This window comes from Artemia sp. Qi Xiang Cuo, chromosome 16 (genome assembly GCF_049724085.1).
Source record: "Artemia sp. Qi Xiang Cuo chromosome 16, ASM4972408v1, whole genome shotgun sequence".
NCBI lineage: Eukaryota > Metazoa > Arthropoda > Branchiopoda > Anostraca > Artemiidae > Artemia > Artemia sp. Qi Xiang Cuo.
In genome coordinates this window covers 31,633,261-31,655,793 of record NC_142809.1, presented here as the reverse complement: position 1 = coordinate 31,655,793, position 22,533 = coordinate 31,633,261, and the positions used below count along the sequence as shown (strand labels likewise).

Here is a 22,533-nt window from a genome sequence, read left to right as displayed (position 1 = left end):
GTCAGAAAATCAACCATGGTATTATTAGAAAGAGTATTAAATAAAAATCTGATGATTGCCTACTATTTTTATTTATAAGCATGCTTTCTTCAGGAGAGCCGCCTTAAAGTAATTTTACCGCGATTCTTACCTAATTGGATATATCCCTAATTGCATGCAACACGTTTCTATTAATCTGATTATCAAGTTTCCTTCTATTGCTGTCCACATTCTTAAATCATTTCAAACAATATTTTTATTCATAGCAAGGCCGAATCCCGACACGGGTTTTGTCCTCCCCACCCAAAAGTTTTGTCCAATTCGTAAAAACATAACGAAAATGCATATAACACATTTTTGATGCGTTTTTGAAGTTGTTTTATTGTCCCCCCCATCCCCCCATACCAAACAAAACCATGGATGTGCCCTTGATCCACAGTTCTATTGCAGGCTAATTACCCAAGTAAAATCTGGATTTTATCGATTCGAGAATCCAGCTACATCATGAAATTAAAAATAACGAAGAAACACATAGTTTAGGGCTATATATATATGACCATTAGTGGGGAAGGGTGTTGGGTTGTGTTATCAGGGTAACGACTATTATATTAGATTAAGCATAAAATAAGGGATATAACGGTACTACATTTATTCAGAAGAGCAGCCCAACACTAATTTTACTATGTTGTGTAATAAGGTTGAGAATATTTTAATTGTGGTTTTTAGTTAGAAACAGTACATAAAACCGGTACTTGTGCATTTTATGGTACACACCGCTATATATTGTACAAGGAACTGCTAATGGAAACCCGGCAAACGCGTATTTGCAAGAGATAAATGGATGGCAAAGAGTGATTGCTAATTGCGTTTACAAAATTTAAACTGTTGTTTTCGGTGTTTAGGGGGGGGGGACGTACCTAGGTTACATATTTGATATATGCTATACTTTACCCATCACCACCCCCACCCCCTTAATGTGCAAATATATAGCCCAGATTTATTTCTAAACTATTATATATTCATTCTATTTTATTTCATTAGCATTAACCAAACTTGACATCTTTCGTGTGTACCATATAACAAATAAGTACCCATAAACTCCACCATTACCAGTAAATTCACACCTTCCCTTTTTTAAACAGCATATAACAAAATTTACCTAAAAATATTCCGTCATTTCCGACTTATCTACTTTTTCACTATGTAACTGTACGTTACACAAAGTAGACAAAGATAAACTGACAAATTTAACTCATTTGGCAAAGAACGGGTATTATGGGTTGCGATTGTTGCCATACAAGCCAAGTAGGATCGTCATCTAACAATCCTTTTCCAACTTCTGTTTACTGTATAGTTGACTAAAAACATGCTTGGCAACTTGTTAACTGTTAACTGTTGATTAAAAACAATATATTTTTGTTGTTCACCAAAAAGGGCTTATCAAATTTTAATTTGAGGCATCATATTGCTCAGGATTCTAAACAATCTAAACCCGGAAGTCTAATCTTTACTGCTTTTATCCCTACATTTTTCCTCTGGTAAACAAAGAAGCTTTCGGTTAAGAATTTTTTTTTTAATGAAGTTTTTCTAGTCAGAGGTAGCGCAAGCACCGTTGCCTAAGCAAATACCCATTAGAATTCAATGGCCTATTCCCCTTCCCCCTACTTCTTATGGAAGGAGGGGCCGCAGAAACTTTGAAGAGGGCTCATTAGATTGGAAATTGGAAGTTCTAGAAATCCTTTAGCAAGCTGACAGTCACTGATGAGCCAACAGGCCTCATACACCCTCTTTTTCCAAACCGCCACCGTAACCCCCAACGACGTCCGAAGACGTCTGACGTCATATGAAGAACATCATTTTGCTCAAAATAGTCAAAAGGTTCAATAATGTGCCTCCATGGGGAGATGATTTCCACAGCCCCTGAGAGACGGACCGTAAATAACACAAACTAATTGTTAATAAAAAATAAAAGAAAAAATAAATTTTATAATGGAAAAAGGGGTTTGCTTGATGTTGGGCGTGTGATTAGCTCGAAATTGTCAGGGATTGTTGTTTGGTTGAAAGGATCGAACATTTTGTCGTGAGGGTGGAAGAAAGGGGGTAGGGAGGAGGAAATCTAGAAGTGGGCCAAAAAACTTTTTGTCCTTGGTCAGCTTGAAACTCATAAGTCCTTGGACCAAAAGAAACCTAAATTAAAACAAAAATTATTCTGGGGCACTTTTCATAAGAAAAGCAGGGGCTGAAGAAGACCTTCCTCCTGTACCCTTTCCTGCCACCCATCCCCCTAGTAAGTCCAATGGCATTAGAGTAATCATTTTGATAAATGAGAAACTTTGAGATAATTATTTTGTTCAGAAACGTTAAAAGGTATAAAAAAATATGCCTTCAGGGTCAACGCAACCACTTCAAACCCAGGAGCATTGGCCTTAAACTACGTAAATTAGCCAATGTTCAAATACTGGTTTTAGTAGAAGAGCTCTAAGGGATCTATCGGTAGAATAAGATTCCTAGAGTGTCACGGGGGTATAGTCTAGAAACCATACGGGCACCCGAGTAAATCAAAAGACGCTATTTGTACCAGAGTTTTAAAATTACTTCCGTAGTCTCAGGAATGGCCTGCCAGACCAGGGTGAAACTTCAAGGTAGTGTTGGAGAGATCAAACAGATCTCAAGCTTTGACTTAGGAGGGAGAGGTAGATCAAGATACACTATGTGTATCTAGGTCATCAAAGTAGTATATCTGCTAGATCCTTGGAACGGTTTGCGGGATGAAGTCAAAACTGTTTGTTATTGTCGGGGAAAAGGAAGACAGAAGGAGAAAAGGCGAGAAAGGGTACTTCCAATCTTCTGTTGAGGAAGAGAAAGAGGTTAAATAATCATCTTTGCTTTTTCATCGAAAAATTTTATTGGAATATTGAGGAGTAACTTAATCAAGTTAAAATTTTCAGGGAGTGGTGAGAAAGAGGGGGAGGGGTGGACCTTAAATTTATACTTACCAGAGGGAACAGAGTTAAATCAGAGAACACTATTTACATCCAGGAATCAAAATAGTATATGTGAAATATCTTGGAAACGGCTTGGGGAACGAAGTTGAGACTTCAAGGTCTATTCTTCAACTTCATAGTTGAGGAAACTATGGATCAAAAAGATTTCAAATTTCATGTTAGGGGGGAGGGGCTGAAATTTTACATTCCGTGATCCGCTAAAAAATTCCACTATAAATTACCAGCAGATTTGTAATATCAACACGGCTAAGTAGCAAGGTAAATCAAAAGGCAATATGTTTTTTCAGGATATCAAAATAGTGTATCTGTACTATCTCGAGGCCAGTTTTTGGTAGAAGGTGAAACTTTTAGGGAGTGTGAACGGGGTTGGGGTGATCAATGACCTATGACATAGAGAAAAGGGTGAACCTGAAAAAAAACATGTACTATGTGCCGCCATGATATCAAAATAGCGTATCCACGCTACCTTGCGCAATGCTCGAGAGGGCTTGTTTGAAATTTCAGCGAGTTTTCTTTAACAGGGGGGGGAGATTTAGACCTCAAAGTTTAACATAAGGAAGGGTATAGAGCAATATTAAGCTTATATTGCTTCAAATCTACCTAAAGGTTTTGGCATTTGAAGTCCATGGGGGACTAGAACCTATTCACAGTGAAGTAATGATATAAGTCGAGCGACACTTTATTCACCAATGTTGGCAAAGTAGAGTAACTTCAATAAAACGGCTTGGAAGATCGAGTTGAAATTCATAGGAAGTATTGTGTAGTCAAATGCACCTAAAATTTTAACCTGGCTGGAACGGGCAGAGGTAAATTCAAGGATACTATTCTTATCTGAGCTATCAAAGTAGCATTTATACAATATCTCAGGAACGGCTAAAAAACGATGCAGTTTGATTTTTCAGGTAGTGGGGGCGGGGCATGGGGACTGAAACTTTATATTGGGAAAAACGCTAAAATTATTGTATCTAATCCATCTAAACGTTTTTAGTACAGAAGCCCCAATTCAAATTGGAATTTATCACGTCTAAGTAGCAAGGCAAATCCAACGAGACTAACAAGCAAACTCGGTTTTTAGTAAAACTCCAGTTTTTGAGAACTTTATAAACATAGGGAAATACCGACAGTCAGTTTGCTCGAGTATCAGTTTATTTTTCCATATTTATGTTACGGAGAACGTGAATCAATAGCTCTTATTCATGTTAAGTTTCAACTTGTATATTTACCTCCATCAGAATAACTTTGAACAGAACTTCCTACAATTAGCTCAAATACTAATGACTGACACTCTCTGAAAGTTCATTCACCTGGCTCAGCTACCTTCTTAAAAATGTAAAAAAGAATTGTCCCGAAAGAAAATTGTTTACCAAAGGCACCGACGAATTAATTTATTCTGAAAATGGAATATTTTGATTCCTTTTATCAGAGAACATTTTCTTTTTCAGACTTAACCGTCGATATTTGTGAGAATTTTTTTTTTTACATTTAGATAGAAGTTTGAACAGCAAATAAAATGGAACATTTCTTGGTTGTTCCTTTATTGACCTTTACCATCCTACCCCCCCCCCCCCCTACCCCACTCAGGAGTCATGAAAATTCTGAAACTAAAACGCAAGATTTGTCCACGTTCACCAAAGCTCGGTGCTTTTTTGAAGCACAGGTTGAGAAGTTTTTCCCGGAGCGCGTATGAGTACCCGTCACAGGAAAAGCTCTAAATGTAACTTGAGGTTTTGAAGAGGGATTTAAGGAAGGATGGATTTTATTTACAGCTTTCAAGTAGTTTTTAATCGACCGACCAACTCGGAATGTTCACTGACTCGCAGTTTGGCCTTTTTAGCAATAATCGTTGTTTTGAGGCAGAAAACGACACTTTGCTGCGGTGTGATCTCGGTCTTGACCCAAAAAAGCTACTCGAATATTGGTTATTTCACCCAGGCTAAAAAGAGATTTCCACCGATTTTAAATATAGAGAACTGTAAACCTCAAAGGGTTTTAAACTATGAACAATCGATCAGCTTTCTAATAATTTGCATTCCCCGGAATTTTGACTCTAGCTGGTCGAAAACTGATGTAATGTGACACAAAATGGCAGAAAACAGCGCTTTGATATGGAACGATCTCTTTAGTTACTTAAGGAGGGCACTAGCTATCACAATATTTAAAGTTGAAAGTCAGCCCAGCAAACCTTTAGCCACACAAACTCCCCCAAAATTGAACTCCGCAAAAAATTATTCTAACCAAAGTTAGCCGAAACAATATTCCAGAACATTGTGGGTAGGTTCTGATTCATGTGTTGGTCACCAAAAGATACTTGTGATAGTCGACCCAGGTGTGTCTGTACTGGCGAAACCTTAGCAAGTAAAATTGCACAGACCTATTAAAATTGTAAAAGAAAGAAGTGAATGAAAAAAACAAAGTAGAAAATCCTGCCAGGATGTTTTTGCTGTAACTTGAGAATTTAAGAATCAGATATGACAATCTAGTTATACCCACTATAGTTGTTTGTCCTAAAATGACCTAAAATTTAACATGGTATTAACATGATGGTAAGACGACCAACCTTTTTGGATATGTTATTGTAAACCATAGCACAGTAGAAGTAAATATTACCTCTACTGTGTTGAAAACCAAAGACTGGTCGGGTCAATTCAATATACTAGGGTATATAAAAGTGCTAAAATTAAAATTGATGTTAAAATTAAAGACTAATATCTAGTTGCGTCTAGGGTTTATCTAAAGCTGAAATTTAGGAACAGTAGATAGAAGTTATGACGTTGGTAGACACCGGGATGAAAATTTGAGAGAAATTTTCCAGGAAATACTACTACTACTACTAACAACTCACCGCAGCACCAAGCCGCCTGAGGCCAACACAGCTACGCACACTCCTCCTCCATCCCAATCTATTAAAAGCCACCTTCTTTACACCTGCCAACGAAGTTCCCATTTCCTTTAAATCTTTCTTTATGACGTCCTCCCACCCCAGACGGGGACGACCTGCTTTCCGTTTAGTCCTAGATGGTTGGCCGAAAAGAACAATCTTCGGCAATCTGTCATCCTTCATCCGCACAACGTGCCCTAACCACCTCAAACTTTCTTTCATTATAGCCCTAGAGAGCGGTATTGAACCACATTTTTCGTGTAGCCTATTGTTTGAAATACGGTCAGTCAGCCGGGTACCCAGAACAATCCTTAGGCAGTTTCCCTGGAAAACATCTAGCAAATCTTCATCCGCTTTTCGGAGCGTCAATGCTCCAAAGCCAGATTTTACCACTGTCATCACTGTACCTTCTAATATTCTAATCTTGGTTTACAGACTTATCTTCCTATTCTTCCAGACTTTTTTTAACTGTGAAAAAACACCCTGAGCCTTGGCTATTCTATTTTGAACATCTCCACTGCTCCCACCATCTTTACTAATAACACTACCAAGGTAAGTGAAGCTGCCCACCTGATCAATCTTTTCATTACCCAACGTCACCTTTTCATCTTCACTTATTCCTAGCCTTAGTGACTTAGTCTTCCTAACATTAATTTTCAAACCAATTCTACAACCCTGAACTCGCAAAACCTCTAAAACTTCATTCATTTTGCTCTCACTTTCATATAGGATACATAAATCATCAGCATAGTCCAAGTCCAGGAGACTTTTTCCTCACCATTTGATTCCGTGGTCTCCCATTGCCTTTCGTGTGCTCCTTAAAACAAAAGTCCATCAAAATGATCCATATAAAGGGGGATAGAACACAACCATACTTAACTCCTGATTTAATACAAAACCAGCTGCTAACATCATTTCCTACATTAACCGCAGCAGTGTTATTCTCTTACATAGCATTAATCAGTTTAATGTATTTGTCTGGTATACCATACAAGGATAAAACCTTTGCTAAAGCTCTTCTATCAAAAAAATTAAAAACTTCCTCATAATCTTGAGAACTGAGGAGCAAAGGTGTTAGAAAACTCAGGCACTTCTCAATAATTAGCCTAAGAGTGAAAATTTGGTCGACACATCCTCTACCTTTTCTAAAACCGGACAACTCTTCTCTTAAAACTTTGTCTACGGCATCTCTCAGTCTAAAAAGTATCATATTACTAAGTAATTTGCTACCTACAGAGACCAGACTAATGCCTCGACAATTACAACACTCACTTTTATCACCTTTCTTATAAAGTGGCTTAATTTAGGTTTTCCAAAAATTGCTATGTACTTCCCCTTTTTGAAAAATTATATTAATAATCTTCAATAACTTATGTCTAACCTCAGAGCCGCCATATTTAAGAAACTTATTTACCACACTATCAGCACCAGGAGCCACCTTGTTATTTTTCAATCCTTTTAGTACTGTCGCTGATTCTTCCTCACAAAATATATCTTCCTTCAAATCCAAGGTATCACAAACTTTTTCATTACCCTCTATATCTTTTGCTGCAACTCTATCTCGGTTAAGCAAGATCTCAAAACGTTCTGCCCATCTCTCTTTAGTTCTTTCTTATCGCTAATTGTGGCCCCGTTCCTATCTATAACTGAGCCAAGTCCGGATTGACTACTCCCTCTCAATTTGTTAACGTGCCAGTACAATATTTTACTATTATGCCGTCTAGCTGCATCTTCCTGATCCTCGGCAATCTTATCCATGGCCTCCACTTCACACCCCTTTAGTTCATATTTTAATGCTTTCTCCATTTTCTTTACATTTCTTTTGTTTTCATACGATCTATCACTCAGATAATTCTTGTGCAAGTCCTTTCTCCTTTCTATTAAACATAAAGCTTTTTCACTAATATTCTTAGCTGCAGTTCTAGCTTTCTTCCCTAATACGCCTTCCGCAACTTCACAAATTATTTTTCTAAAATTATTCCAACCATATTCCGTATTATCAATTCTTAAACTCTGAAGTTTAGTATTCAACTGTTCCTGGAAAGTTGCTCTCAAATTCTCATCCTGCGTTCTACCAACATTATAATTTCTCGGGAGGTAGTTTCCCTTCCGATATTTCAGCTTTAAATTAACCCTTGACACTACTAGATGGTGATCTTTACTTTTAACATCAATAACAGCACTCCTATATACCCTAGTATCTTGTATTGATCCTGCCAGTCTTCGGTTTACTATAATATAATCAATAGGATGTGCTGTCTTACCGTCACGTGAATACCATGTTAACTTATGAGTCATTTTATGACCAAACACCGTATTGGTTATAACTAGATTGTTAAACCTACAAAATTGCAAAAGTCTGTATCCATTACTCTTTTCTTTTCCTACACCAAATTTACCTAGGCTAGGATACCATCTATCACAATTTCTACCAACCTCGGAATTAAAATATCCCAATAATAACATAATATTTCTACCTGGGACCTTGTCTATTTGCTCTTGTAACTGTAATTAAAAGTCATCTGAGTCACTAGTATTTCCGTCAGTCGGTTGTACAGGGGCGTATACTACTATAACTGATACCCTGAACTTTCTAGTCATAAAATGAGCAATTAGTATTCTATTATTAATAACTTCCCAGCCTAAACAAGACTTAGCAGCTTCCTTATTCATCATCAACCCTACTCCCTGTCTATGTACCCCATCCTTCATGTCTGTGTAAACAATTTCTATATCATCTAGTTTCATGTTTTCTACCCCTGGGATATGAGTTACTGAAACTCCTAATAAATCCAGTTCGAATCGTCTGAATTCGTCAGTCAAAATGTCGATGCGATATTCATTTTTTAATGTCGTAACATTCCAAGTTCCAATTTTCATGTTCTTTAAATTATTGAAGTTATTTTCGCCTCAGGAAAAGCAATGATCCCGGATACCAGTGTAGGACGGGGATCACATATCTTCTCAAGCCTACACCGAAGTGCTTAAGCCGGCTTAGAACTGGACAGCAAGAAGTCCCTGGGACCTCCATGAATGGAGGCTTTGTGCAATCCTGGGCCCGTCTTGGTCACGACAATGTTTTCTGCACTTGGCGATGCTCTTCTATCAACAAGAGTCGAAATCCTGCACAGACAGTCTCAAGCCTATTACCTCCAACTCATCATATATTCATGCCTACAAATATTATGCAACCACGGGGAGGCAACCCATAATAGATAAATTAGCTAGGAAGAGGTTTTTCAACCCAAAGACGCCCATCAAAAGATACCAAGCCCAGAAGAATTGTCCATTAGTCAGAATCCCGTGCGAATGATGTATCATTTACTAGGCTATAATTTCCTCGAGGGGCGCCACTCCTCAAGTAGGAATAGAGTTGACCGCAAGGTCCCCAGTCTTGCAGGTGCCCAGAAAAGGTCGAAGCGGCCCTTTGTAGAGGCCATTGTCCATAGATCTGGATCTTACGCCCTGCCGCAGTTGTCCTCCTATAGAGGATCCTACCGCTATGGTGTTCTGCATCACCATGCAATTTAACCCATTACTGGGAGAAGGTTTGCAACTCATGAGACTTGTGGACAAACCAGTGGGCCCTTTTGAGTGTACATTTGAGGGGCCTTCTTCCTCCTCTGCCTGTATTCATGACCCTTGGCGAGGGTGTCCCAGTTTCTATTATGGACCCCCAGGGACAAGGTCCTCCCCTGATTCGGGCCTCCTATGGAGGTACCCTACATATATGAGGAGCATTCCCCTATTACCACCTAGGGACATGCTGAATGGTTCGGTGGAAGTCAGTCCATTATGTTCATGTATGTGTGTGTGTTGTTTTGAGAGCATAACATTGTGCAAACCAAATCAAATACAACTGCGTTTTCTGCTAAAACCTATCTCTGAACAAAGGGTAATTGACATAATTTAGGGCCATTGCCTGGAAGCTCTGGGTGAAATGTTAGCTTTGTGATTGTAATTTTTTATTGCAAAAAATTTCAAAAATTTCAGTAATACACTATAGGTTAAAAATACACAATAGAAAGTTCAACACAATAAAGGGCAGTGTTCCTAGTTGTGTTAATCTCCTATTGGCTAGAGGTGGGTCTAACCCTATACTTTAAAAACCACATATACTAAAAGCAATTAAATGCATGCACAATTGTGGCCATAAGAACAATGTGAGTGTGGCCCCTATTTTAGCCATAAGAACAAAGAAACAAAAAGATGAGTAGGCAAAATTATGCTGCTTTAAAAGATTTGAAAAAAGAAATGCAGACTACAGCAAAATTTTAACCACATTTCTTTTTTCTATCTTGCAAAGTAGTTGGGTTTGAGGATTGTCAGAGACAGCATAACAGCACAGCCTAGGCAAACAGCCATATGCATTCAATTATTTTTTCATTTAACCACTCTGTATGGACCAAGTGGTTGCAGAAAATATGGAGTGGGCTCATCCAATTTGATATTTTAAGTTCTAGTGTCACTTTTTAAGAGTCAAAAGTAATTGGTATGCAAACAGCCCCATTCTGTGCCTCCCCTGTAACCTCTCAAGACATGTGATCAAATATTTCGACATGTATTTTGTTCAAACTATTTGAACAGTCCAATAAATATGCCTCTTGAGCCCTTAGTGGAATGACCATGAATAATGTTCAGACATGGAATTTATCAAACAGTTTGTGGTAAAAAACTGTAAGTAAGGAGATACATGGCTCAATAGTAACCAAAAATCTAAAAATCAGAATTTTGATATCAATAGAGATATCAAAAGGATTGGATTATTCTGCTGATTCCAAATATATAAGATTAATTAAGTTTAGTTTTACCCATCAAAAGCAACAAGCCTTTGAACGTTTGCCTGATTTTCGAAAATTGGGGGAACCCCCTAACAGTCAATGAATCTTGATGAAAATCCTACCATCAGATTCAACATCTGAAAACCCTGTTGTAGAAGTTTCAAGCTCACATCTGCAAAAATGTGGAATTTTGAACTTTTTGCCAGAAGAAATATCATGGATGCTTGTTTTTTTTTTTTTTTTTTTTTTTTTTTTTTTTTTTTTTTCAGGGGTGATTGTATCAAACCAATAATCCTAGAATATCATGAAAGGGCTCATTTGAAAGGGCCCTTTCAGAATATCATGAAAGGGAAATTCATCATTTTGTTCAGCATAGTTGAAAAACCCAGTAACTATGCCTTTGGGGATAACATGCCGCCCCACAGCCCCTGGAGAAGGGTCTGCAAGTCACGAAATTTCCCGATTGCTTACATACTAATTTATTGATTGTTTCACCCGGTGAGTTTCCAAGCAAAATTTTACACTGGGGGATTTTGCCAAAATTCCTACATAAAATTATTTTTATTTGTCTTACTTTCTCTTTGCTGACTCAATTTTACATGTGGAGATGTTAAGGTGAATTGCCCAGGGGGAATTTTTACCAGATTGCACTTGTCTAGAGTATCTTTCTGTAGGGAGGGGAGGGGGTTCAAGAAAGAGTGTTAAGAAAAATTTTTCAGCCAGAATTGTCTGCAAGGAATTTTCTGGGAGGGGGGATTTTATGGCTAGAAAGGAATTGTCTGGGAGATATTTTCCTTGTGGGGTGGGACATTTTATGTGGGAAGAACTTTCCATGGGGGGAAGGAATTTTCCATGGAGGGAGAGCCAGATTTCTCAACATTATTTGAAAACAATCAGAAATTAAATATAAAAAAACAAGTTTTTTTCAACTGAAAGTAGGGAGCAAGACCAAAAATAGAAACAAGCCAGAATTACTATGTATATAATGGGGGTTATCTCATCCTCAATACCCTGCTCTTTACACTTTTTTAGAACAAAAGTTTTTAAATTAAAAGTTTTTTTTGAACTCTCAATGTAGTTACAAAGGCTCCCACGTCCGGGAGCCTTTCTCAACAGAAAAAAAAATCCCTCCAAAAAACAACATACATAGTTGTATCTCTAGGGGAGACTGGGGTACCTCCGCACACGGGGCACCTCCAGACATCGAACCTGTTGGCTTTGTTATCTAGCGGAAAAATTGGAAAAAAATCACAAAGATGTGCCATTTTACTGTTCATCTTGGAGGCAAGATGGCACTTCCATCAAATAGCATAGCAGTGAGTCAGTCGGTAATAAGACTTTAAAGATACAGCTGCCAATTGTTTCGCGTGATGATAAAAGTGAAATAGAGAGGTAAGTTTTATAGATACATTTAATGTAATGTTCTAGGAACAAGCAAAACGAACCCAAATATGCTTCCTCTACATAAGATTGACGTAACTCTAGGTGTTCTTTGGTTATGACTCTTTTCTTCTGAAAGGCTCCTTAGGGGCACCTCCGGACAATTTTTTTGGGGCAGGTTTGGACACTGTCCGGAGGTGCCCCGATGATTTGAGCAGCCATTGGTGTTTTTTTCTTTCATTTTTAAAAGGAAAGGACGGATTGATGATATAATTAGATGTATGAAAGAAGCTGAAAAAATTGCGGTTCTCGAAGAGCGTATTCGTATTAAAACGCGAAAATCTATATGGGCTGCCGATCCTGAATTAAAGAATTATAAAAATAAGGCAAAACTTTGGTTGCGAATTTGGGTTGATTGTGGTAGACCTGCGTCGGGGTCTGTTGCGGATATAAAGCAGAAAACAAAGAATGAATATAAAAAGTACCTTAAATCCATTCGTTATAAGGGTATGGAATTTCCAACATCTAAGAATGATTGGTCTAAATTGATTAATTCTGAGAAGCTGGATAAAAGTGATCTTCATAAAAGTGATTCGATTTCTAGTTCAGCTTGGTATGATTATTATTCGTCAATTTTTTCCAAAATTAACTTTTTAGTGCAGTCACATTATTCTCGGTTACTTTCTAAAATTCTTCCGCCTTCGCTTCATCAGGGCCATATTATTCCAGTATCAGTAGCTGCTGTTGAAAGTGCAATTAAGCAACTGAAATCTTCATCCGTTGATATTGATGGTATTAGTGCAAATAATATAAATCCAAAGTGTGTTGTTCTTTTATTTCATTTGCAGTTGTTGTTCCAAATGTGTTTAACATCTTCGCTGGTTCCGGATAGCTTTCTTTGTGGAACTGTCACCTCAATATTAAAACGAGGAGAACTCCCTTCTCATTGTTCATCTTATCGCCCTATAACCACTGCGTGTAACTTGAGTAAAATCCTTGAATATATTTTAATTCCTCATTTAAATGAAAATATAAATTTCGGATCGAATCAATTCGGGTTTCAATCTGGTATTGGCTGTCAACATACACACCGTGTTCTTTCATCCGTCTTAAGAATAGCCTGGCTGAGGGTTTGCCACTTTATATATGTACTTTGGACCTTTCTAAAGCTTTTGACAGTGTAGTCCACAGTCAAGCTTTTTTTTCCTTTTTTAATAATGGTGTAAATCTTTCAGTCATTTTTCTTCTTCGTTTTTGGTATGAGAATTCTTTCCTCCGAATTAATAAATCTGGACCTCCGTTTGTCCGTGTACGTCGGGGTGTGAAACAGGGAGGGGTTTTATCACCTAGTATATTCAAAATGTGTATTTCTGGTATATTAGATGAAATTAGATCAAAATATTTCATTGGACTTTCAGATGTTTCTTATCTTGCTTATGCGGATGATCTTCTACTTTTATGTAAAACTAAGCAAGGTCTCTCTTTTATGGTCTCAAAAGTTTCACGTTTATTTTCTAAAATTGGTCTTTCTCTTAATGTTGAGAAATGTGAGTTTCTAGTTTTTAATGGTCCGACTTCCTCTAATGTTCCCTTAGTTTGTCGCGGTTTTTCTATACCCTCTGTTTCCGCCTTTCGGTGGTTGGGTATTACTGTTACTAATTCAATTTCTAGCTTACGGCAGTGCACTGTTCGTGATGTTCAAAAGAAAATTCAAATGGGATATTCTAAGATTGTTGCCAATCGAGGGAAGTATAATAGACGTGCATTGGGTAGGCTATATTCTACATTCTGTGATCATTCTGTCCTTTATCTTTCTGGTCTTTATCCCCTTCTTAAGAAAAAAGATGTTAAGCAGATCCGGTCTTTTTACTTCAGATATTGTAAATTTTTACTTTATCTCCCCCTGGCATAGTAATGGTAAGATAACTCGTAAGTTTGAAGTCCCTGATATAACAGCAAAGTTGGCCGTGCTGCATGGAAGGCTGTCGGATTCAGCTTTTTGTCGTTTTTCGCCTCATCATCCTTTGGTCCGTCTGTTCGGTTAATTTCATTGTAGTGTACTTTATTTCATTTTCTCTTTTGTCTTTTTTTTTTTTACTTGTGTTACTCCACAAGTGTCATAACTTGTTATTACGCGGGTTAAAAATAAATTATTATTATTATAGCTCCTAGTAAGTGCTTAATAACTGAGTTTTACTGAAGGCAGCATTTTTCTTTCCAGAAATGGTGCGAAATTATATCCCTACTAAGTCCGAGCCAAACGAAGAAGCTATCAAACAAGGGCTAAAAGCCATACAAGATGGAGATTCGGTCAGAAAAGCGGCCAAGACCCATGGAATAGCTGCTTCAACATTATTTGATCGCTTGAAGAAGTCAAAATCAGCCAACGAGACTAGTGTGGATGAAGGAATAGCCAGATCAGCCAATTTGAAACGAGGAAAGTATTCCACCCGTCAGGTTTTCACTGACGATCAAGAGGAAAAACTTAAGACTTACCTTCTTCGTTCCTGCGAACTTCACTTTGGTTTGACTTTAGCACAAACTCAGAAGCTGGCATATCAATATGCAGTGAAGATGAGGGTCTCTTATCCCAAGAACTGGGATGAAAAGTGTGCCGCCACATATGACTGGTCATATGGATTTATGAAGCGTCATCCAGAGCTGAGTCTTCGGAAACCTGAGAACACCAGCCTGGCCAGGGCTTCAGGATTCAATCCCTTCAATGTAAACTCGTTCATGAATAATCTTGAAGCTTTATACAATCGGCACCGCTTCACACCTGAACGAGTGTACAACCTAGACGAAACCGGAGTAACAACTGTCATGGATAGCCCTAAAGTCATAGCGAAATCTGGTATAAAGCAAGTGGGCAAGGCCGTTGCTGCTGAGCGGGGGAGTTAGTTACAGTGTGTTGCATCGTTAATGCCATCGGGAACACCGTCCCCCCAGCGTTTGCGTTCCCACGCGTGCACTTCAGAGAACACATGCTCCATGGAGCACCACCTGGTAGCCTTGGGTTAGCTTTCCAGTCTGGTTGGATGACTGGACCGAACTTCTTAGAAGTTATGAAGCACTTCGTCAAGCACACTCGATGCGACAAGGAGAATCCGGTGTTGCTCATCCTCGATAACCATGAAAGCCATATTTATTTGGAGGCAGTTCTATATGCAAAAGAGAATGGAGTAGTGCTTCTCACATTTCCGCCACACTGCAGCCACAAAATGCAGCCCTTAGATATATCTGTCTATGGCCCGTTCAAGGCGTATCTGAGGGCTAAGTTCGGCGAGTGGCAAACAAACCATCCACACGAAAGATTTCAAATAACTCACACCGCAAACCTAGTTGGTCAAGCTTATCCCCTAGCGTTTACTCCGAACAACATCACATCGGGCTTTTCAAAACCAGGAATATGGCCATTCTCAAGATCAGCGTTCACTGATGCAGACTTCATCGCCGCTAAGGTCTCAGACAGACCAAACACCGCTGGAGAAGTAACTGATAGGGTAGAGTCTAGGAATACTTTGGAAGCAGTTGCTGACCCTGTCCTGAATTCCTCGGCCTTAGAGCAACCACCAGGGCCCAAACATGATGTCAATCCAGAAGACATTTTTCGATTCCCGAAGGCTAAACCAAGAAAGCTAACTGTGAATAGGGCTCGAGTTGGCAAAACGAGAATTTTAACGGATACGCCAGAGAAAGAAGATCTGGAGAAAAGAGCACAAGCAAAGTCAGCAAAGAAGACTGGTAGGAAAAGAGTAAAACTGGCAAAGAGCAAGGAGCAAGAGTTGTCAACGATAAGAGAACCTTCATCCCCTTCGGAAATCTCTTTCCATGACTCTTCAGATGAAAGCCTCCATGCAGGGTCAGACTGTGAAATACCTGAAACTGAAAGTGAAGTTTCATTCATTCCAGAAGAGATCAAGGTTGACGAATTTGTGCTAGTGAGGTTTCAGCTTAAGAAAGATTTTGTTCTTTATGCAGCAAAGATCTTGGAGACTGATATTATGAACAGGGAGTTTCAGGTTTCTTTTCTACGGAGAAAGAAAGACTCTGATCGATTTCACTTTCCTGATATTGAAGACAAGGCATCGGTGTCGTTTGAAGATGTCGTGAAGAAGCTGGAGGTGACTCGACACGGTGGAACTGCTCGGGTCCAAGCTACTTATGTTTTTGCAGGTCTTTGGTTGGATCATATCCGCTGAGTGATTTAAGTTTGATAACTATGAACCTTTTTTCTTTTCTATTTACTTTTGTATCCTATATCTGAAGAATACAGTATCTGAAAGCATGTCCGGAGCTACCCCCACACCTGTGCAAAGCTGCCCCTATATAGGGGCAGTTTCGGACATTTTGTGGACCCAGGGAAAACGTCAACTACTTAGCAGCGCTTGCATATTTTCGCTTTAACTCTGTCCAGGCTCTGTCCAAGTGGCTAAGCTATGCTGGTGCCAAATAAGAAGTCCCGATAGCGCGCACAAGCCGAAGCAGGTAACTTTGATTAAAAAGTGCACGGAGGTGCCCCAGTCTCCCCTATGTATACTATTTTTTCAAAAGAATATTCTTTTTCGTTGAGAAAGGCTCCCGGACGCGGGGCCGAAATATTCGGAGTATTTTTTAATTAAGTATGTATTTTATTGTTATTTATTCACTGCTTTATTAAAATTGAAACCCATTTTTTCTTGCTTAATTTTTGGTAAACGAAAAAGCAGTATGGTCTAAGAAATTAGTTTCCAAATCATGCCAGGGAATCTTCTTCCCCCTCCACCCATGTAAAATACCCAAAAAAACTTTTATCCCTACGGAACACCCCCCCCCCCGCAAATAAAAAGGAAAAAACATATTCCCCAATAACAAATACTATATGTAAGCAATAGGAAAACCTTGTAGCCTACAGCCCCCTCCCCAGGGACTATTAGAGGTCAAACTCAGCAAAACTATTAAACCAGGGACTATTAAACCAAAACTCAGCAAAAATAGAGTCAAATACTCTACCAAGCAGAAAACATCCACAAATCAGCATCAACAAAGAAATGAAACCCAAAACGAACAGAAATCACAATAAATAACCGAGTCAAACTCAAAACGAGGAGAAGTTAACATGAGCACGGCTCACAACCCCCACATCCTCCCAAGGAAAGAGGAAAGAAAATAATCTCACTTTACTGATTTTTTTTTTTAATTTTTTCACTTTTATAACTTTAGTAAATAAAAAATTACCAAGATTTTAAGGAACAAATATCAGCATATGCATATTAAACTGAAAATGCACATTCATTTGTATTTTTTTCAGTAAAGTGCAAATTATGTTCTTTCCTTGAGAAGCAATAGAGGTTGTGAGTCCCGCCCAAGGTAGCCTCTCCCCGTCCTGAGTCTGACGCGGTTACACTTTTAATTCCCGTTCGTTTTGGGTCTCCATTATCTATTGATGCTGATTTGTAGCAATTTTCCGCTTTGCAGACCATCCGATTATATCTCTGATCTTTTTTCGTCTAATATAGTTCTTTACTTTTCTTTTAAAAGCTTTTTTCAAGGAGTTTTTTTTTTAAGTAATAAAAGAAAATGAAAAGTAGAAATGGAGATGCCTCCCAGTGATTTCACTAACCCCACATTTGTGATTTCACTATCATGCGTGGGAGAGAGAGGAGCCTGAACAAGCTTCCCCAAAAAAATATTACAATTTTTTTTTTTTTACATTGGAATGAGTTTCCAGCACCGTGTCTTTTTGAAAAGTCCCCCCCCCCCACGCCCCCCCAAATCTGACGACACGCATGTATATTTTAATGGGGGTGGGGGCCTGTTGGAAGAAATTTTGAAAAATGCACCAAAATTGGAGCAATATACAAAAACACAAGAAATTGTTGACCCTCCCCGCTTTTGCGTAGGTGCCCCCGCCCCCCTTCAATAAAAGTTTACTTTCCTTAGCGAGGTTATTATGCCTTAAGATCTGAAGCATTTATATTTTATCTTGAAGTGGATATAATTCTCAGTCTAACTAATAGTACTATTTTTCATTCGGATTTAAGTCACTCACACATGCTAAAATTTATTTTGAAGAGTAGGCATTCATGAGAAATGAAAAAAGGAAAAATGTAGAAAAATATGAAAAATTAAACAACAAATTGAAAGATTTCCCTGGTCAACTTCCTCCCTTCCTTCATATATGTGTGGTAGGAGAGACTAGGAGAAAGGGAGTATCATCAAGAGTAGGCTATTTCAATTATAAATATTGCGCTTTCCTCTTTATTAGTAAGGCCAATAATAGATAATTAGATAAGTATTATACTTTTAGTATATAAAAGAATTTGCATTTAAAATGTTAATAGAAAAAAAATCGCTATCGTTTAGATATAGTTATTTTTGGCAGTACGCAAGTACTGTAAGGATGTAAGCGTAATTACGACGAGATTAATACTATAGCATACCTATTTAAAAATTAACTGAATTAATTAGTAGACTTACTTCTCTGCATTGAAAATTATTATGTTTAAAAGAATAACATGTATATGACTCCCCTACAGTCACGGCTAAACTTCATCACTCTTTTAGAATTTTGTTGTTAGAGTGGTACAGTTCTAACAAATGATTTTATTACTAACTTATTGATATTTAAATGAGTATTTTATTTATTAATTGTGTTATTTTTTATTAGGATTTTTCTTTTGGTAAATAATACGCTTTTTAAATTTAATAGAAACGACACATGTAGCTTGATAGGTCTATGTCTCCTCAATACCTCACAATTAATGATAAAAACCCCAAGCCCCCCTCCCCAACCCTCAATCATAGACAGACCATTCCTCATTCCTATTTATTCTTTATAGATGCTAAAATAACACGTTCTCATTGTAATGTCATCTACAGTAGCATACGACATGGTTTCAAGAGAGCCGTCCTAGCCGAGTGGCTAGTTGCGCCAGATTGAAAACTTTCTGTCTGTCAGGACAGGATTTCAAATTCTGGCGCAGCTGGGTACTTGGATTGAACGGGGGTCAGTAGCATGACTCTGTAAGCTCAGCATGAGTCGACCCAGAGTAGTGGGTGCCACACCCTGGCTAAAGGGAACCCAGAGGAATCTGGGGGAGTATGCAGAAAGGTGCACCTTCTGTCTATGGTTTTAATGAAATGTGCTAAAATATATGCTGTCATTCACATTACTTTGCTTTCTAGATTAATTCTCTTTACGAATTTTCTATAACTTTTTACTTACTAGATAGTCCTATTCGTTCCAAAGAGTCCATTTAACCATTTTTCAGTATATATATATATATATATATATATATATATATATATATATATATATATATATATATATATATATATATATATATATATATATATATATATATATATATATATATATATATATATATATATATATATATATATATATATATATATATATATATATATATATATATATATATATATATATATATATATATATAAGGAGCAGGCCGGCTCAATAGTAACCGAAACTCTAACAAATAAATACCAATTTTGATATCAATAGATACATCAAAAGAATTGGATTTTTATGCCGATTTCAAATATATAAATTTCATCAAGTTTAGTGTTACCCATCAAAAGTTACGAGCCTCAGAATATTTGCCTTATTTTCAAAAAAGAGGGGGAAACCCCCCAAAAAGTCATAGGGAATTCGACGGGGGGGGGAGGGGTGCCCTTTACGTTGGATGAAATTTCCACGGAGGAGTTTTCCGTGAGGGGGAGTATATTTCATAGAGGGTGAGCCAGATTTACCGGCATTATTTGAAAAACGAACATAAATTATGCCATATATGAAGGGTTGCCTCCTCCTCAACACCCTATTCCCCACGCTAAAGTTTGACTGTTTACTAAAATTGAAACACAGGGGCTGTTTAATTAGAATAGGAAGCTTTTTTAAAAGTGCTAACAGCTTTAGCGTTAAGAGAAAGGTATGGAGGAGCGGGCAACCCTTCATATCCTGAATAAATCTGCCAAAATTAATATGCAAATTGTGTTTTAATTTTTAATGTACGGCGAACCAAAATCAAACCTGTATTAGTTGAAAAACATCCAGAAATTAAATAAAAAATGAAAGTGTCTGACACGCTTGAATATATAACTTATTCCTTAAAATTAAATTGCAAACATTGTGACAAACCTCTTAGTTCAATAGTTTTCAACTTCTCTTCAAGCGGCTTCTTATAAATTCAAAGGTTTATTTTTCTTTGGTTTATTTGTATCATAAAATTCATCTAAACATTTTACTACATATTCCAGTAGCTGCTTAGAACTTTCAATGTGATAAGGTGGTCCATGGTGATTTGTATGCTTGACTAGGTCCCTGTTTTGGTTAACTAAAGCATAACCAAAGGCTTTAGGTATATGCTGGGCCCTAAATCCAGAGGCATTAGACTTTTCCAGTTTTTGTTTTATTGACTCAAAATCTGCATATATTTTATACTGCATCTGTGGTGATAAAAAGGGGGTCCGGATCCGAGGCTATGTAGTCACTTTGCGTAGCACTTGGTTTTCAGGTGGAGGGTCGCTAGCCCAACCGACCCTAGGCCTGGAATCTGATTAGAGCTAGGTTTAACCTAGATACTGAAATTCCCAGGGTGGGCTCCACCCGCCACATGAGGTTGCAGCCACCCTGATTGGAGTGTTTAGTTAGGGGATGACCCCATACCCAGAGGCACGTGGTCAGCAGACAGGGTCTGCATCATTCCGTAAGTAGAAATGACCCTATAACTCCGAACAGTACACCATATATGGGCATAGAGTCATTAGGGAGAACACGTGGTTAATGGGGTAAATGACCTAAATTTCCAAGGTCTATGTTGTTGTTGTCGTAAGAGCACGCTCTCAGCAAATGCTATACCGTCCCGGAATTTGGAACACCTGTGCTGTTGACCTCAATTCACCTATCGTGAATCAATAATTACCCTTAGAAACAACAAATTAATTCCCCTTTCTTGACAGATCAATCAACCAATGACATCATCTGTCAGACTTTAAAAATTTTCGCCTAGAAACGATTCTCCAGGAATAGATCCAAGTCATTAATGTCTTTGCCTCGGAAACAACTCTTTTGGTCGAACTACCAAGGATATTAATAAACATTGCCATGGAAACAATTCTCCAAGAAACATCTTAGCGATGAATTGTTTTAGCGCGGGGATCAGGTTTCCAAATAATTTGAAATGCATTAGCGTAGAGATGCCAAAAACAAAAGGAACACGCTGAAATTACGTTTAGGGATTATTTGGGCGAAACTGTTTTAGACAGGTTATGGAATTATTTCGACGAAACAGTTAGAGACATTTTAAAAGAAGATTTTAGGAAAGGTTTTAGAAGAGGATTTGAGGGTAAAACTCTGTGGTCGTTATAATACACAAGTTTCATTTGAACAGTGTCGTGAGATCCTCTACCCCAACCCCAAAGGGTTCCGATCCCCACCACCCCAACCCCCAAGGAAGCGCTCGGTCCTCAAAGGTCCCCCAAGCTCCCAAAGAGCCCCAGCCCACAAAACGCCCTCCTCAGACCCTCAAAGGCCCGCCCCGGGTCCGCAAGGGCCCCCCAGACCCCCAAAGGTCCCCCGGACCCCAAACGCTCTCCTCAGACCCTCAAAGGCCCTCCCGTGGTCCTCAAGGGTCCCCCGGACCCCCCAAGGGCCCCCCCGCCCCCAAATACCCACCAGCACACCCCCAAAGGTCCCCCGGACCCCAAACCCTCTCCTCAGACCCTCAAAGGCCCTCTCCAGGTCCTCAATGGGCCCCCGGACCCCCCAAGGGCCCCCCCGCCACCAAAAGCCCTCCCCCCCTCCACAAAGGTCCCCCGGGACCGAGAAGCGCCGCCGGCCAGGAAAGCGCCGCATGGGGATGCACCGCAGGGGATGCGCCGCGAGTCGGGGGAAGCACCGCAGGGGATGCGCCGCAGGGATGCGCCGCAGGGATGCGCAACAGGAATGCGCCGCAGGGATGCGCTGCAGGGTTGCGCCGCAAAAAGTAAACTAAAAAGTAAAAATTTCGAAATGTTATCCCCCAAACGCCCTCCTCAGACCCCCAAAGGCCCTCCCCTGGTCCCCGGTCTCCCAAAGGGCCAACCGGCCCCCAAGGGTCTCCCGGGCCCCCAAAGGTCCTCCCCCCGTCCCCAAAGGTCCACTGGGCTCCCAAAAGACCACCCAATCCTCAGGGGCCCCGGATCCCCAAACGCCCTCCCTGGGCCCCAAAGGCCCTCCCCCGGTCCCCATACATGCACACAAAAACTTACACACACACAAAACTTACACACACGCACAAAAACTTACACACACACACAAAAACTCACACACACACACGAAAACTTACACACACACTCAAAAAATTACACACACACACACACAAAAACTTACACACACACACACACACACAAAAACTTACACATGCACACTATAACTAACATTCACACAAAAACTTACATGCACACGAAAACTTACAAACACACACACACACACACAAAACAAACACACACACACACACTAAAACTC

General features: G+C 39.0%; 1 protein-coding gene across 3 annotated transcripts in view; it reads right to left on the bottom strand.

The window, feature by feature from the left end:
* The window catches only part of LOC148942788 (uncharacterized), a 115,550-nt gene that overhangs the window by 73,491 nt on the left and 19,526 nt on the right, over window positions 1–22,533 (bottom strand). Inside the window, exon 1 of one of the 3 annotated variants that reach the window (XM_089102522.1) lies at window positions 1,139–1,249. The exons of the other annotated variants lie outside the window; for them this stretch is intronic. The gene's annotated coding sequence lies outside the window, so the exon portion shown is untranslated. Of the gene's footprint in view, window positions 1–1,138; window positions 1,250–22,533 lie in introns of those variants that run through there. 3 annotated transcript variants of the gene reach the window in all.